The sequence below is a fragment of the Phyllostomus hastatus genome, unplaced genomic scaffold (genome assembly GCF_019186645.2).
Source record: "Phyllostomus hastatus isolate PE091 unplaced genomic scaffold, TTU_PhHast_1.1 phas_scaffold_39, whole genome shotgun sequence".
Lineage (NCBI taxonomy): Eukaryota > Metazoa > Chordata > Mammalia > Chiroptera > Phyllostomidae > Phyllostomus > Phyllostomus hastatus.
In genome coordinates, this window is record NW_025334028.1 from 33,067,778 (window position 1) to 33,080,971 (window position 13,194).

Below are 13,194 nucleotides of genomic sequence, written 5' to 3' on the forward strand. Positions count from 1 at the left end.
TGAATACTTCATATACTTGTTAAATATTAGTTATAAGGGAGTCTTCAAATAGAACTTGATTTTTGTTTTGTTATATTTGTTTTGCTGGGTATTTTTAAAGGACTAAAGCTAAATTTATCTTTTAAAAATGTTCAAATAATGGTTTTTGGTAAAGTTTGTACTTAATTCTTCCCACATATTTTTTTGGTGTTATCTGTAAAAATGTAACACAGATTACTCCCAAAAGCTCATTTAATTAAATACTTATGTTGATCCTTATTAGTAAGTAATAAAAGTGAGTTTTTTGTCCCTTGTGTATATCCTGGTAGAGATTATAAAGTTAAGAGGAAAGAGACTGTAGAGGGAAAAAAGATGTTAGATGTTATTGTAAGTCTGTATTTACCCTTTGAATATTTTTAAGTTGCCCATGTACAAGTCATATCTCTTACAGTCTAATAGAAAAAAAAAATAGGTAAAACCTATGTGGAAAATAAGAATAAAATAAATAGTATATAAAAATTAAATTTAAATTACTTGGGGTGTGGTAACTAAATACAAATTACTTTGAGGTGACGTATTAAAAACATTGTTTTGAAATCTAAAAATTAAAAGCTGAAGGTAGTTTTCTGTAGTTGGGATTTAAAAAAAATCAAATAGTTTATGTGTATAAAAATTATGTATAGATGAAAGTAGAAATAAGGTACTATTCTTTGGATTTAATTTTTGAAATTAAATTTATTTAAACTTTACTGAACTGTATCAATTTTTCAGGCTATTACTTCTTTGTTAACCATGGCATGTTTCTCTAAAAGCTTTAGGGACAGTCTCTAGGAACTTGCCGTTGTGAGATGTACAGTTTGGCTGTCAAGGTTGCTATTAGTTTGTACCAACCTGCTAATCTGGGAGTCAGAGAATTAACCCCCCCAGCAGTGGGTGCAGGTGTCTTTGGATGATCGTATCATGTATCATCTGTGTGTATGTATGTATTGTTGATACGCATTTTCTTTGCTCCTTTCTTTATCAGTACAGCCTTAAAAGGATGCCAAGCTTATTTTTCTTCATGTCTTAAGGTCCATGGATCTTAAGATAAATATGGATAAATTTATTTACCTACCAAATAGTCATTACTTTATTGGTCTCATCCAAAGGTAGGGGGAAAAAAACTTAAAGTAAATCAGAGGGTAAGTGTTTTAAGAGTGTTTTTCCTAGTGTTTCTCCTGCCTTATCTGAGAGCATGCCATTTTCCTTTTTATTAGTGGGGCATGCTTCATAGCATGCCATAATTTTTTTTAATAACGTTAGTCACATGTGTAATTACTTCCCTGCTAGACCATTAACCCCAGGAAGGGGCTGTCTAGCTAATTGCCTAGCCCAGTGCCTTGGCTTGCTCATTATCATTACACTTAGCCAAAAGGTAAATTAGGAAAAACCAATGGACCATGATAAGAAGGTGGAGTATTTTGCTCTAAAGCCTAACGTACTGTTCCTCTTCTGTATTCTAAATTTAGGAACTTTTCAAGCCTTAGACTAATTTCAGATCAACTTGCTCTGCTTAGTTACTGCTAATTCTGAACATACAGGTATCTTTTAATCTTTACAAATATCTTAAATTACTGAAGGCTATGGTGAAGTTATTGTAAAGAATGCATATGTAGTCATTACATTTCATTCTTTATTATGACTGGTTAATGATTTCATTATAAAATTAAAAGCTATACCCTAAACACTGTAGTTTACCTATGTATAATGTTTTAGTTCTACTTGTTTTGTGTCTGACTGGAGTAACTTTTAAGTCACTTTTAATCTGTAGGTTTCTCATTCATCTTTTTTTTTATCATTTTCCTTTGCAATTTATTTATTGAAGAAACTGATTCATTTGTTCTGTGGTTTCCCATAGTCTGGGTTTTGCTGATTGCAACCCTGTGGTGGACTTAAACCTTTTGCTAATTCCTCTGCTTTTCATGGAAGTTGATATTTTATCTACAGGAGTGGGGATGGAGTGAGACCCCCTTATAGGTGGGACTGGGGGACTATGTTCTGCTGTCAGGAGGCCATAATGTCTGTTTCTCATGTGAGGACAGTAGCCTTGTTACAGAGCAAAGTAATTCATTAAGGATTGCAAAATGGTGATGATCTAATTTTACCCTTCCTTTTTAAACTAGAATATTTCTATAAGGACATAAGCTACATAAGCTTCCCTTCATTTACTGTTTGGTTTTTCTCTGTTATGGTTCATATTAGAAAAGTAGAATAACTGATTCTTTTATTTACCAGGTTTCAAAACAGTGTCCTTTAATGGGAATCAATTAGTTTTTTAAAGTGTTATTTGGAATTCCTGCATTTAAATACATTTGATATACTTCAGTTTATTTTTGATGTAATTTTTATTGATGCTCAACAGTTCCCATCTTTGACTAGTTGGAGCTTCTTCACACTGACTCCTGAAGTTACTCTGCTTTCTGATACAAGATTTTTCAGGCTCATCTTATATATATCCTGTCCCAGATTTTTCCATAGACTTCTGTTTTTGTTTTTGTTTTTTTTTCCCCCCAGTTAGAAACTGTATTTCAAGACCACTTTCTGGTCCTCATTGTGCTCATTAATGCTAGGTCAGTCTCTTTTTCCAGGATTTTAGAAGACACTGTTAAGAAATAGGTATAATTGTAAAAGAAAAAAAATCTCATGATTTCATACTGTTATTTTCCACTTGAATTTATGGCTACTGGGTTTTACTTAACTTTTATCTAAAATCTTTGTTTTTTCTTACAAAATAAGGGTCATGGTTCTCATGGACATATCATGAGGGATAACATTTTAGAATATCATGTAACCACTCATTTGTTTTATCCAACATTACATATCAAGCTATTTGAGAATAACAACACCAACTCTATAACCAGTATGTTTCATAGAAACCATATGAATTGCTTTATCCATTGTTTTAAACAATAGTACTGATTTTAAACTGTCAGAGAACATAGTGATACATACTATATTCTCTTCCTAACAGCTACCACTTAAGTCTTCTGCAAGTATCTATTTCATGCTTATTAGTCCTATGTTGATATCTAAAGTTCATTCTTTAGTATTTTTTTAGTTTTTATTCTATTTTATTGAGATATAATTGACGTTGTATTAGTTCAAATTGGACACCATAACAATTTAATATATGTGTATATTGTAAAATCATCACCACTAAGTTTAGTTAACATGTATCACCCCATGTAGTTATACTTTTTTCCCCGTGATGAGAACTTTTAAGACTTACTCTCATAGCAACTTTCAAATGTATAACACAGTATTATTAACTATAGCCACTATGCTGTACATTATATCCACAGACTTAGTTGTCATATGCAGGAATTTTGTACATTTTGACCCCCCTCATCCATTTCTCCCACTCACCCCCAACCCCTGCTCCTGGAAACCACCAGTCTGTTCTCTGTATCTATGGGTGTAGTGGGGGGGGGACCCCTCACCCGAGGACATGCATATTGATTTTAGAGAAAGGGGAAGTGGGGGAGAGAGAGGAAGAGAAACATCTATTGGTTGCCTCTTGTACATGTCCTGACTGGGGATTGAACCCTCACAGCCTTTTGGTTAATGGGGCGCCACTCCAACTAAGTGAGCCATCTGGTCAGGACTGAGTTTGGTTTTTATATAGTCTACATGTAAGTGAGATTACACAATATGTCTTTTTTTTTCTTACTTATTTCTCTTAGCATACTGTCCTCAAGGTCCATCTACATTGTCACAAAATGATAGAATTTCCTTCTTTTTTTATGGTTCTCTAAAAATTCGAATGTGTGTATACACACACACACACACACACACACACCACTTTTTCTTTATCCAGTCATCTGTCATTGGACACTTAGGTTGTTTCCATGTTTGGGCTGTTAATAATGCTGCTGTGAACATGGTGGAGTAGACATCTTTTTGAGATAGTGATTTTATTTCCTTTGGATAAATACCTAGAAATGAAATTTTGGGGTCATATAGACCCCAATTACCAAATTCTATTTTGGTTTTGAGGAACCACCACACTGTTCTCCACAGTGGTAACACTAGTAGTAGTTTCTTAAGACTTCATGGAAACAAGTTTTTAGTTCTGCATGTTTCCTGCAGTCTTTTTACTTGAAAATCAGTTTGACTAGATAGAGAATCCATAGCTTGTATTTTTTGTGGGGGGGGGGGTGGTTCTTATACAGAGTGGGGCCAAAAGTAGGTTAACAGTTGTGAGTATGCAGCTCTGGCTGGTGTGGCTCAGTGGGTTGAGCACTGGCCCGTGAACCAAAGGGTTGCCAGTTTGATTACCATTCAGGGCACATGGTCTGGGTTGTGGGCCAGGTCAGGTCCCCAGTAGAGGACGCACAAGAGGCAACCACACATTGATATTTCTCTCCCTCTCTTTCTCCGTCCCTTCCCCTCTGTCTAAAATAAATAAGTAAAATCTTAAAAAACATTTTTTATAAATAAAAACTGGTTATGAGTATGCAAAAGAGCTTATTCTTACAATATTATTTATTAATTATTGTATTTCTATACATATAACTATAAACTTTTCCCCACCCTGTATATTACATATTTCACTTAAAGCATTGCTGTCAAAAAACATGGTAGTTTGGGGACTTCAGGTCAAGATGGAGGTATAGGTAGACACATTTCACCTCCTTGTGCAACCACATAGACAATTACAACAATATTGCAAAAACAAATAGCCAGAACTGTCAGAAAAATTAAGCTGTATGGAAGTCTGACAAGGATTTAAAGAAGTCGAATACATCTGGATGGGTTGAAGGGGTGGAGTTGTAGGGACGTGATATGGCATGAAGAGCAGGAGGCACAGAAGCAGGAAATTAGGTGGTCCCATACTCATATATGGTGGATAAAAATTGGGAGGGTTACCTTGGGAGCGATCCCAGCCTGAGGCCAAGACAGCACAGCCCAGAGTTCCAGTGCTGGGAAGATAGACCCCCGTAACTTCTGGCTGTAAAAAGCAGTGGAGACTCTGTCCGCCATCTTTCCTTGCCACCATAATGGTGCACATGAATGTCCTGGTGATGCTCTCAAGAGTATCAACAATGCTGAAAAGAGAGGCAGACACCAGCTTCTTACCAGGTCATGCTCCAAAGTCATCATCCTATCCCTAGCTGTGATGATGAAGCACAGTTACATAGACAAATTTAAAATCATTGATGATCAGAGAGCTGGGAAAATTGTTCTGAACCTCATCAGCAGGTTGAACAAGTACGGAGTAATCAGCCCCAGATTTGATGTACAACACAGAGATGTAGAGAAATGGCAGAACAGCCTGCTTCCATCTTGTCAGTTTGGTTTCATTGTACTGACAACCTCAGCAAGCATCATGGACCATGAAGAAGCAAGATGAAAACACACAGGAGGGAAAGTCCTAGGATTCTTTTTCTAAGAATGTAATACATATGTGCAAATAAAATGCCTCAATGGAAAAAAAGAAACCCCACAAAAAACTAGTGGGGAATTGGGCAGTGGAAGAAACTGCAGGATTTTCAGATTTTTCAGGAGAGTTTGTTTAAAGGTACCACATGGGCTTAGAATGTATGTAAGCCCACCCACTCTGGGATTCACCACACGGACAACAGCTGGAAGTGTGTCAGTTGCACATGTGAAGTGGGTGAGGTGACTGGAAATGGGGCGAGTGCCCGGCAAGCCTCTAGAAGCCAGTCAGTGGCATTGTCCTTTCTCCAAGCTTTCCTCTCACACAGAACCACAAAGGGGTAAAGTGGGTTGTCCCACCCTGGTGATTACCTAAGGCCCTGCCCTGTACAATTTACAGGTATCTTTTTTCTTAATATTTTATTTATTTTTTAGGGAGGGAGGGAGGGAGAGAGGGAGAGAGGGAAAGAGAGAGAGAGAGAGAGAGATCAGTGTGCGGTTGCTGGGGGCCGTGGCCTGCAACCCAGGCATGTGCCCTGACTGGGAATTGAACCTGCGATGCTTTGGTTCGCAGCCCATGCTCAATCCACTGAGCTACGCCAGCCAGGGCTACAGGTGTCTTTTCTAAGACAGGTAGTCAAAGTAGCTCTACCTAATACACAGAAACAAACACAGGGAGGCTGCTGAATTGAGGAGATAAAGAAATAAGGTCCAAATTGAAAAAAAAAAAAAAAGAGCAAAACCCCAGAAGAGGAACTGAAGGAAATGGAAATTCTCCACCTATCAGATGGAGAATTGAAAACACTGGTGATCAGGATGCTCAAAGAACTCATTGAATATGGCAGAAACGTAAGGGAGGAAATAAAGGTTAACACTAAATGAAATAAAGAAAAATGTATAGGGAAGCAATAGTAGAGAGGATGGTACTGAGAATCAAATCAACAATTTGGAATACAAGGAAGGAAATGAGGACAGGCTTAGGAACCTCTGAGACAACTTTAAATATACCAGTATCTGAAGCATAGGTGTGCCAGGAGAAGAAGAAGAGCAAGAAATTGAAAACATACTTGAAAAAATACTGAAAGAAAACTTACCTAATGTGGCAGAGGAAATAGACATGCGAGTCCAGGAAGCACAGAATTGTACTTAATGCAAACAGGTTGTACTCAGAGAGGAACACACCAAGACACATAATTAAAATTCCAAAGGTTAAAGATAAAGAGAGAATCTAAAGAAACAAGAGAAAAGCAGAGAGTTACCTATAAAGGAGTTGCCATGAGACTTGGCTGATTTTTCAAAAGAAACATTTGCAGGAGAAGGGACTGGCAAGAAGAATTCAGTCATGAAAAGCAAGGACTCATCCAAGATTACTCTGTCCAGCAAAGCCATCATTTAGAATGGAAGGGCCAATAAAGTGCTTCCCAGACAACGTAAAGCTCAAGGAGTTCATCATTACCAAGCCCTTACTCTATGAAATGTTAAAGTGACTTATTGTTTTTAAAAGATTAAAACTGTGAACATTAAAAGGACAACAAATTCACAACTTTCAACAACTGAATCTGAAAAAACAAACTAAGCAATAAAGCAGAATAGCAACAGAATCATAGCTATGGAGATCATGTGGAGGGTTATCAGTGGGGGAGGGGAGAATGGCAAAAAAATTCAGGGATTAAGAAGCATAATTGGTGGGTACAAAATAGACAGGAGGCTGTCAAGAATATTATAGGAAATGGAGAAGCCAAAGACCTAATATACATAACCTATGGACATGAGCTAAGGGGGGGAATTGCTGGAGGGAATGGGGGTACCAGGCAGAGGAAGACTAAGGGGAAAAATTGGGACAACTATAATAGCATAATCATCTTTTTTGACTTTATTTGTTGAAAAGAAATTCTAGTTTTACACCAAAATTGAAAAGATAAAGAGATTTCCCATATATACCCTGCCTTCCCACATGCACAGCCTTCTTTACTACCAGCATGAATCACCGGATGGTACATGTTTTACCAAGGATGGACTACATCATTGTCACCCAAAGTCCATAGTTTACATTAGGGTTTACTGTTGGTATACGTTCTGTGGGTTTGGACAACTGTACAACGACATGTATCCACCATTATAGCATCACACAAAGTAGTTTCAACTGCCCTAAAAATTCCTTGGTGCTCCATCTGTGTATCTGCTCCTCCCAGTCCCTGGTAACAACTGCTTTTTTCACTATCTTCATCATTTTTCTTCTCCAGAATGTCCTAGAGTTGGAGTCATATAGGATATGGCCTTTTCAGATCATCTTTCACTTAGTAATATGAATTTAAGATTTTTCTTTATGTCTTTTTGAGGCCTAATAGCTTATTTCTTTTTAGCACTGAATAATACTCCGTTGTCTGGTTGGACCTGTGTTTATTTGTCCCCCCACCTTGAAGGACCTCTTTGTTGCTTCCATGTTCTGACAATTATGGGTAAAGCTGCAATATAGTTTTGATTTTTAACATTTTCCCTTGCAACTTCTGTTTGTGACATTTTTCTGCTGTTTATTTACTCTTGTGTATCTGCTAGTTTAGACTATACTGCTGAGGTGATTTTTAAAATTTACTTCTTGATATTTAACTTTTTTCTTAGCTTTTGTAATTCTGATGTATATCCTTTCTGTGTCTTGCATCATTTTCTTCATGTCCTTTTTTGTGTTTGGAGTAACAGTTACAGTTTTCATTTGTCTTGTCGGCACACATTTCAGACTTGCTTTCATTGTATGGATTTTATTTTGTTTCTTCAATTACAGCCATCATATTGGTCATTTTGATGTGAAATCCAGTTTTTCTGAACTTGTTGCAGGGTAAGGTGGCTAGAATAGTTTTTCTAGATTTATGTCTGAAACTCCTTATGTCATTTTTGTGAAGTACTCAAAATATGGGCTCATATTTCCCATGATTTCCTGCTTTTTCTTCTCTTTCTTCCCCACTTCTTTTTTTCTGGGACCGCCCTTTCCTTTATACTCAATCTTTACATTGAATATCTTTTTGACCTGTAGTGTTTGATATTTTTATTGCTTATAATTTTTCTGCATGATAGGGCTCCATCCTGGAAGGCAGCTTTGGCTGACTGAGTTTGAATGTTCATGGGGCCCATTATGCTCCAGCCCCTTAGTCTTTACCATGAATTCATGAATTACCCTGATTCACCTGCAAATGGGAGTGTGTAAAAGTGTATCTACTTCCAACTGCTGTTCTTACATTGGCCCACGGTACTTTCCAGTGACTATCTGTTGCTTAATTTATTCTTCTATACTCTTTTCATTAGATAACTCTGTTAATCCCCTCTGCTTTCTCCTACACAGGTGTCAGTACCAATTGGGATTGTAGCTTTTGGAGTTTTACCCTCACGTGCTGGATTTTGGGATTCATGGGGATTTCTCATTACTTAATTTTGTTTTTTATGTAGTCCAAGGGTGGGGTTTTTTGTTTGTTTTCTAACTCTTTTAGTAATACTTTTTAGGAGACTTGGGAGAGATTAAGAATGATGCTACTTTTGCTATCTTCCCAGTTCACAGCAGTTTTGCGCTTTTTCTGGGAAAAAAGAGCTAGTTGGTAAAGGTATTGGATATTTTCTGGAGTCCAAAAGCAGAACTAAAAGTAATAGAGGTTTCTTCTGGCAGAAGCAAATCCAAGGGACATTCTTAATGTTTCTTTATAGCAGTAGACAATATTATACTCTATAGCACTATCTTCAAACACAGAACGGTTAAAATATTAAGACTCATGTTAAAATTTACAAATTCCGTAAGTAGTAGCCTCAGATCCTCAAAGTTATTTGGACAATTAGAGACTGATAAAAACTTACCTGTGTAACAAAACAGGAGAATTTTTCTAAGTTGCAAATTTTTCTTCACCCAATCTGATGATATCTAAGTTAAGCATTCATAGCAGTAGTTTCCTATTGGGCATCACTATACCTCTTCAGAAAAGAGTCCTGACTCCTTTTTACCACTTTCTTTTAATTGTCTTTTTTTTTAAACTGCTAATGTTATATTTTTAAAAAGTACTAAAAATTAGAGAGTCACTTAACATTTGATTATTTCAGATAACTTAAAAATTATAACTAAGAAACTTTTTTAGCAGGCTCTATTTGGGAATGGAAAGTACTTTTAAAGTTGATCTGAAATCAAACTAAAAATATATATGGGATTAAGCTTGAATTTTTTTTTTTTTAGTTAATGGGTAAGCTGTCCCTCTGATTTAAAAGCTTATTTTCTTATAAAAGTATGACTTAATGATAGTATAAAATTATATAGATATCTTCATTTGGAAGCTAAATAAATATAATAAATTTTGGTACTAAGTAAAAACATCTTACATTCATAGAATTTGAAGTATGTTTTGAGGTGTTTCCATCATCATAATGCAAACAAAGTCATTATATCATAAAGAAGATGCTGTACAATAGTTCAGATGAAGATAAGCATAGGTTTATATAAGAGCAGCTTTCTCATTTAGTTAAAAAATGATTAAGTACTAAATTATATTAGCACTTTTTTCATCAGTTTTTATGATACTTGGATAGATGTCATGAAATTAAAGTTTTAAAATATCTGATTACTTAACATTTATGTAAAACAGATATAACACATTCGTATGCTTAAGATCATGATGTTAGCCTTTGTTTTACAGTTTTTAAAATCAAGGAGCAAAGAGGTAATCATATAACAATGAGAAACAGAAATGAAATTTACTTTTAATCCCTAAGATTCCTGATATGATTTATAACTCGTTGTGTTACTTTACTAAATGTCACCTATATTTTAGTCTATAATAAAAAGAAGTTACATATATCATTTCCTTTTTCTTTTTAATCCAAACAAATTATTCACATCTAGTTTGGATGGTTATAACATGACATTTGAGTTTCATAAGTATTATCAGTACTGGTTATAAGATAATTTGAAGACATACTTTTGAAGTAAGTATGGATTTTATATTAGTCTCTACCAGCATTATTGGCCATATCATTTGATACGGTTTGTATCATTGGGAGAGAGAATTTTATTTTTTTGTTGATTGTTGCATAAAAAACAATTGACCCTTTATATTTCTTTCCTTAACAATGAATTTGTGTCTGTAGAGGTGATCATATTTGTGACTAGCATAATTAGATTAACATTGAATCTGTAGACTAGTACCATTCAAGTCAATGTTTCAGAGTAGGGCATCGATTAATTACATGTATTGCCTACTTTAGGGTCAACCCCCAGTTAGAGAAGGTGACATCTGACCTCTTGTGACATGTTTGGCATTGAGATTTCTGAGCTCTTCATCCTGTCACTACAGACAGACATAAGCCCAAACTGTAAGTCCTTTTTCTCTGTAGGTTGCACCAGGTACACATTATTATTTATTTATTACAATTTAATTATGATACGATATCTAGGAACTGTTTACCAAAGTTACAGTTTTGCTTTGTCTCTCTGATAATTTCTGTTTCCTCATTAGACTTAATCTAGAAGAGAAAAAAGGCTTTTGCCTAAATTACTTCTTTAGAAAAAAGGAAGTATCAGTTAATATTATGCTGTATATGTAATCCCAAGAATTCTTCACAGCATTACTAACTGCATTCTCACTTAAATCTACATTGATTTATTCTTTTGTACGTCTTCTTATGGTTGCAGATTGGAAGATACACTTCACTGTTGTTAGGCACCATTATTATTTTATTTCACATAATAACAACCTTATGGAGGAACTAACTTCCGAATAACCGTAATACACAATTCCTTAGTGTGTTTTTTCCCAGAATGCCATATTCTTATGGCACTCCTCTTGACTTGGATTGTTGTGGAGCTGTTTTCATATGACATTTCTCTGCAGATCTATGGGGGGTGGGGTTACTATGGGAGAGTCAGGAGGGCTTTATGGAGAGTTAGTGAATTAATCCTTGCAAATTGGGTGAGTTTTGGTGAGGTAGAGTCCAAGCAAAGGACTGTAGGGTTTTAAGGGAAAGGGAATGAAAGGGCTAGTACCAGATTGGGAGGGTCTTTATACCAGTTTTGAGATTATTATCCTATAGTTAGAGGGTAATAGTGAATGTGTTTGAAATATGGAAATGGTAAAACAGACTTATTTTTTTTCTCCCCAAGTATATGGCAGATAAATTGAGTCTCTTGAGTCAGTCTGCTCTTCCCTCTTTTGGCCTGGTTTTAGCCTTTGTAATTTCCTGCCTGTATAGTGGTAGCGCTTCCTAATTGGTCTTCTGGGCTCCTGGTCTTGCTAGTCGGTTTCTTCCTATCATTGATGTCAGAGATGTTTCTTTTAAAATGCCATTTTATTAAATGTTCCATGATTGAAAACCTTTTTCTGTTGCTATGAAGTTTAGATTCCTGTCTAGGTGTTAATGCCTCGCCTTTCTCTTCGGTGTGCTGCACTCCAGAAGCAGTGGGCTCTCCCTCTGCCTGGGATGCCTGTCTTTCTGGATCGTCTATCAGGCAGACTCTTCTTTCAAGTCAGATCTCCTAGATAGTTGTTTCTGACATCTTTCAGTCAACTTAAGCCTCACATTTTATTAGTTACTTTTCTAGATTTAAGTCTTACTGTGATCTTAAAATCCTCTTGATTTCCCCATGGAATGTGAGTGTACATACCTGAACAGGGCATTTGTGCAGAGCCCTTCACTATTAGACCCTCATAATTTTTCCTTTTTATGCCCTGCTTCTACCCACTCAGAACTCCATATGATGAGACTATTCTCAAGTGTCTTGAGTACTCTATTATTTTGGTTATTTATTTTGTGTTTTTCCTTTATTAATGGACAAAACAGACATGTCCTTTCTTTTACGAAGAGCCAACTCAAATTTCATTTCTTTTCAGATTCTGATTCATTTCTCACTATAACCAGTCTCAGTCCCCTTACTCTTCGCTCACAACTTAACATACATAAAATTCAATTTTATTATTTATTACAGTCTCTTACAAACTTTGAAAAATCTTACTGCTTCCTTTGCTGCTTGTGAACTTTTCAAGGGTAGGGCATACATGTTTCCTATCTTTGTGTCTTAGTGTGAAGCACAGTTGCTGGGACAAGGCATAGAAAAAGGTTTTTAAATATCCAGTTACATTAACTGAAGGAGCTGTTGGAAACCATTGAGTCATTATTTTGTGACAAGCACTGTACTTTATGTGATTCATCTCATTTAATTTTCACAGCAACTCCATGAGGTCTATTGTCATTATGTTCATTTTCCTAATGAAGAAGGTGAAATTAATTGTCTTGAGCTTCACAGGTTGTCAAAGAACTGAAATTTGAATATAAGGTCTATCTGATGTCAGAGTCTAAACCCTTAACCATTAAACGTTTTATTTTGATAATTAATGAATTTATATTTGTATCCTTGCACACTTTTAAGTTTTAAAAACATTGTCTTCGACATGGTGCTTCCATATTATCTCATTTCACCCTAACAGCTATCTTCAAATTACCCTCACTTTATGGGTGAAGAATATGAGGATGTATGAATAAATTATTTGTCCCAGGTTTAAGTATTAGAATTAAGAAGAACCCAGTTCTTTTTTTTTGCAAATTTTTAAATTTAAAAAAAAATATATTTTATTGATTATGCTATTACAGTTGTCCCATTTCCCCCCTTCACTCCCCTCCACCCTGTACACCCTCTCCCACCCACATTCCCCCCCTTTAGTTCATGTCCATGTGTCATACTTATGAGTTCTTTAGCTTCTACATTTCCCGTACTATTCTTGCCCTCCCCCTATCTATTTTCAGCCTACATTCTATGCTACTTATTCTCTATACCTT

The 13,194-nt window shown here is 35.8% G+C and overlaps 1 protein-coding gene and 1 pseudogene across 15 annotated transcripts in view; both read left to right on the forward strand.

Moving 5' to 3' along the window:
* Window positions 1–13,194, forward strand: part of ZMYND11 (zinc finger MYND-type containing 11) — a 143,963-nt gene that overhangs the window by 54,061 nt on the left and 76,708 nt on the right. Inside the window, exon 2 of one of the 15 annotated variants that reach the window (XM_045820061.1) lies at window positions 10,630–10,737. The exons of the other annotated variants lie outside the window; for them this stretch is intronic. The gene's annotated coding sequence lies outside the window, so the exon portion shown is untranslated. The remainder of the gene's footprint in view (window positions 1–10,629; window positions 10,738–13,194) is intronic. 15 annotated transcript variants of the gene reach the window in all.
* On the forward strand, window positions 5,019–5,410 carry LOC123806772 (annotated as a pseudogene).